This window comes from Taudactylus pleione, unplaced genomic scaffold, assembly GCF_031769625.1.
Source record: "Taudactylus pleione unplaced genomic scaffold, aTauple2 ptg000139l, whole genome shotgun sequence".
NCBI classification, from domain to species: domain Eukaryota; kingdom Metazoa; phylum Chordata; class Amphibia; order Anura; family Myobatrachidae; genus Taudactylus; species Taudactylus pleione.
The window spans coordinates 3934778-3940153 of NW_028284541.1; positions in this window are offsets into that span (position 1 = coordinate 3934778).

Below are 5376 nucleotides of genomic sequence, written 5' to 3' on the forward strand. Positions count from 1 at the left end.
TGGCGCTGCTCCTTTGTTGATGCACGTGCAGCCACAGTGCACACAAGTCACAAACACAGAAAATATATATTTTTTTGGTTGGGAGTGTACTTTGGGGGTTACAGAACCCTTTAACGGTCAAGCCAGCCGGCCCTTTACTTATGACACAGGCGCACGCTTGGCACTACTTTGTTGATGCACATGCGGCTACTGCGCACACAATTCACAAACACAGAAAATAATTTTTTTTTTGGTTTGGACTGGAGTGTACTTTGGGGGTTACAGCACCCTTTAACGGTCAAGCCAGCCGGCCCTTTACTTATGACACAGGCGCACACTTGGCACTACTTTGTTGATGCACGTGCGGCTACTGCGCACACAATTCACAAACACAGAAAATAATTTTTTTTCGGTTTGGACTGGAGTGTACTTTGGGGGTTACAGCACCCTTTAACGGTCAAGCCAGCCGGCCCTTTACTTATGACACAGGCGCACGCTTGGCACTACTTTGTTGATGCACGTGCGGCTACTGCGCACAGAATTCACAAACACAGAAAATAATTTTTTTTTTGGTTTGGACTGGAGTGTACTTTCGGGGGTTACAGCACCCTTTAACGGTCAAGCCAGCCGGCCCTTTACTTATGACACAGGCGCACGCTTGGCACTACTTTGTTGATGCACGTGCGGCTACTGCGCACACAATTCACAAACACAGAAAATAAATTTTTTTTTGGTTTGGACTGGAGTGTACTTTGGGGGTTACAGCACCGTTTAACGGTCAAGCCAGCTGGCCCTTTACTTATGACACAGGCGCACGCTTGGCACTACTTTGTTGATGCACATGCGGCTACTGCGCACACAATTCACAAACACAGAAAATAATTTTTTTTTTGGTTTGGACTGGAGTGTACTTTGGGGGTTACAGCACCCTTTAACGGTCAAGCCAGCCGGCCCTTTACTTATGACACAGGCGCACGCTTGGCACTACTTTGTTGATGCACGTGCGGCTACTGCGCACACAATTCACAAACACAGAAAATAATTTTTTTTTTGGTTTGGACTGGAGTGTACTTTCGGGGGTTACAGCACCCTTAACGGTCAAGCCAGCCGGCCCTTTACTTATGACACAGGCGCACGCTTGGCACTACTTTGTTGATGCACGTGCGGCTACTGCGCACACAATTCACAAACACAGAAAATAATTTTTTTTTGGTTTGGACTGGAGTGTACTTTCGGGGGTTACAGCACCCTTTAACGGTCAAGCCAGCCGGCCCTTTACTTATGACACAGGCGCACGCTTGGCACTACTTTGTTGATGTACGTGCGGCTACTGCGCACACAATTCACAAACACAGAAAATATATTATTTTTTTAGCACTTGGGGGGAGCACCCCTGATGGACAGAGCACCCCCTGGACAACACTACATAGCACCTCTTTAGGACTGGGACACTGCACAGGACTTTGGAGTGGACACAGCCCCTATGGAGAACTGACTGCACAACACAGTCCAGCCAGCCCCTATGGACTTTGAAGTAGTGGACACAGCCCCTATTAACAACAGCAGCACAGCACAACACAGCCAGCCCCTATGGACTTTGAAGTAGTGGACAACAGCAGCACTACACTACACTACACTACACAGCCCTAACTCCCACCCTCCCTCTTCACTGTCCACAGCCGAGTGAGAAAATGGCGCCGACGTGGGTACCTTATATAGGATCCAAAACCCGCGAGACTCGGAAGGCGGGATGATGACGTTTTGCCTCGATTTCAGATCCGAGTCAGGCGGGAAAAGTCGAGCCTGATTCGGATCGGACTCGGCTCGGGGGGGTTCGGATTTCAGAAATCCGAACCCGCTCACCCCTAATATATATATATATATTATATATATACATATATGTATACATGTATAAATATATATATATAAATAAAGCCAGCACTCCACGAGTTAAACAAAATACACATACATGGGTGTCCTCTGATGGTCTGAACAGGCCAAAATGTACATATGGAAAAAACAGCGGCACTCAAGATAAAAGTCGTGAGACTGAATCGTTGAACTTGACCTTGGGAGTCCTGAGTCTTGTTGCAAGTCCTGTGAGTGCCGCTGTTTTATATATATATATATATATATATACACAAAAAAAGGACTCAATCTATATATAGGGCACTCACCAATCCACATGACATTAAATATATTCACTTTAATATTTTTTCTTTATTCTTTAATATTTTTTCTTTAATATTTCACACCTTTAAAAATGTCTCAATAAGTCATAAAAAGTAGTGGCCTTTTGTTATTCATACCACCATGTACATCATCACCACCACCACCACCACAGTCTTTTATGTTTCAGACCACTCTCAGTCCATTTTCAAGACCACCAGCTTCACAGCAGCCGTCTATCACACGCAGCATCACCTATGTTGACTTTTTGAGAATTTGAAAATTATATAAAAAAAAAAACATTAAAGTGATTATATTTCATGTGGATTGGTGAGTGCCCTGTTTTTGAATCGGACCAAAGTGAATTTAGTCAGTTTTTCTGGGACAGTACAATGCATCCCTATTGATATGTGTGTATATATATATATATATATATATAATATATATATATATATATATATATATATATATATATATATATATATATATATATATATATATTAGGGGTGAGCGGGTTCGGATTTCTGAAATCCGAACCCCCCCAAGCCCCCCCGATCCGAGTCCGATCCGAGTCAGGCTCGACTTTTCCCGCCTGACTCGGATCTGAAATCGAGGCAAAATGTCATCATCCCGCCTTCCGAGTCTCGCCGGTTTTGGATCCTATATAAGGTACCCGCGTCGGCGCCATTTTCTCACTCGGCTGTGGACAGTGAAGAGGGAGGGTGGGAGTTAGGGCTGGCTGGGCTGTGTAGTGTAGTGTAGTGTAGTGCTGCTGTTGTCCACTAATTCAAAGTCCATAGGGGCTGGCTGTGTTGTGCTGTGCTGCTGTTGTTAATAGGGGCTGTGTCCACTACTTCAAAGTCCATAGGGGCTGGCTGGACTGTGTTGTGCAGTCAGTTCTCCATAGGGGCTGTGTCCACTCCAAAGTCCTGTGCAGTGTCCCAGTCCTAAAGGGGTGCAGTAGTGTTGTCCAGGGTGTGCTCTGTCCATCAGGGGTGCTCCCCCGAAGTGCTAAAAAAATAATATATTTTCTGTGTTTGTGAATTGTGTGCGCAGTAGCCGCACGTGCATCAACAAAGCAGTGCCAAGCGTGCGCCTGTGTCATAAGTAAAGGGCTGGCTGGCTTGACCGTTAAAGGGTGCTGTAACCCCCAAAGTACACTCCAGTCCAAACCCCCCCAAAAATAATTTTCTGTGTTTGTGAATTGTGTGCGCAGTAGCCGCACGTGCATCAACAAAGTAGTGCCAAGCGTGCGCCTGTGTCATAAGTAAAGGGCCGGCTGGCTTGACCGTTAAAGGGTGCTGTAACCCCCAAAGTACACTCCAGTCCAAACCAAAAAAAAAATATTTTTCTGTGTTTGTGAATTGTGTGCGCAGTAGCCGCACGTGCATCAACAAAGTAGTGCCAAGCGTGCGCCTGTGTCATAAGTAAAGGGCCGGCTGGCTTGACCGTTAAAGGGTGCTGTAACCCCCAAAGTACACTCCAGTCCAAACCAAAAAAAAAATTATTTTCTGTGTTTGTGAATTGTGTGCGCAGTAGCCGCACGTGCATCAACAAAGTAGTGCCAAGCGTGCGCCTGTGTCATAAGTAAAGGGCCGGCTGGCTTGACCATTAAAGGGTGCTGTAACCCCCGAAAGTACACTCCAGTCCAAACCAAAAAAAATAAAATTTCTGTGTTTGTGAATTGTGTGCGCAGTAGCCGCACGTGCATCAACAAAGTAGTGCCAAGCGTGCGCCTGTGTCATAAGTAAAGGGCCGGCTGGCTTGACCGTTAAAGGGTGCTGTAACCCCCGAAAGTACACTCCAGTCCAAACCAAAAAAAAAAATATTTTCTGTGTTTGTGAATTGTGTGCGCAGTAGCCGCACGTGCATCAACAAAGTAGTGCCAAGCGTGCGCCTGTGTCATAAGTAAAGGGCCGGCTGGCTTGACCGTTAAAGGGTGCTGTAACCCCCGAAAGTACACTCCAGTCCAAACCAAAAAAAAAATTATTTTCTGTGTTTGTGAATTGTGTGCGCAGTAGCCGCACGTGCATCAACAAAGTAGTGCCAAGCGTGCGCCTGTGTCATAAGTAAAGGGCCGGCTGGCTTGACCGTTAAAGGGTGCTGTAACCCCCAAAGTACACTCCAGTCCAAACCAAAAAAAAATATATTTTCTGTGTTTGTGAATTGTGTGCGCAGTAGCCGCACGTGCATCAACAAAGTAGTGCCAAGCGTGCGCCTGTGTCATAAGTAAAGGGCCGGCTGGCTTGACCATTAAAGGGTGCTGTAACCCCCAAAGTACATTCCAAACCAAAAAAAAAATTTTTTCAGTGTTTGTGAATTGTGTGCGCAGTAGCCGCACGTGCATCAACAAAGTAGTGCCAAGCGTGCGCCTGTGTCATAAGTAAAGGGCCGGCTGGCTTGACCGTTAAAGGGTGCTGTAACCCCCGAAAGTACACTCCAGTCCAAACCAAAAAAAAAATTATTTTCTGTGTTTGTGAATTGTGTGCGCAGTAGCCGCACGTGCATCAACAAAGTAGTGCCAAGCGTGCGCCTGTGTCATAAGTAAAGGGCCGGCTGGCTTGACCGTTAAAGGGTGCTGTAACCCCCAAAGTACACTCCAAACCAAAAAAAAAAATTTTTTCAGTGTTTGTGAATTGTGTGCGCAGTAGCCGCACGTGCATCAACAAAGGAGCATCACCAAGCGTGCGCCTGTGTCCCATAAGTAAAGAGCTGGCTGGCTCATTTCTTAAAGGCTGGTGTAACCCACAAAGTGCACTACTCTCCAGCAAAAATAAAAAAATATTTTCTGTGTTTAGCCGCACGTATATATCAAATCGATATAACATAAATGGAGGACCAAACTTTCTCCGATAAAAATAAAATAGAGAAAGATCAAGAACCACTTCCTCCTAGTGCTGAAGCTGCTGCCACTAGTCATGACATAGACGATAACATGCCATCAACGTCGTCTGCCAAGGCCGATGCCCAATGTCATAGTAGAGGGCACATACAATCCCAAATGACAAAGTTCAGGAAAATGACCTTGAAAAAAACATTTAAATCATCTGAAGAGAAACGTAAACTTGCCAATATGCCATTTACGACATGGAGTGGCAAGGAACAGCTAAGGTCGATCTCTAGTATGTTCATGACTAGTGGTTCAGCTTCACATGACGATGGAAGCCCTCCTCCCACTAAAAAAATCAAAAGAGTTAAGCTGGCAAAAGCACAGCGAAGAACTGTGCT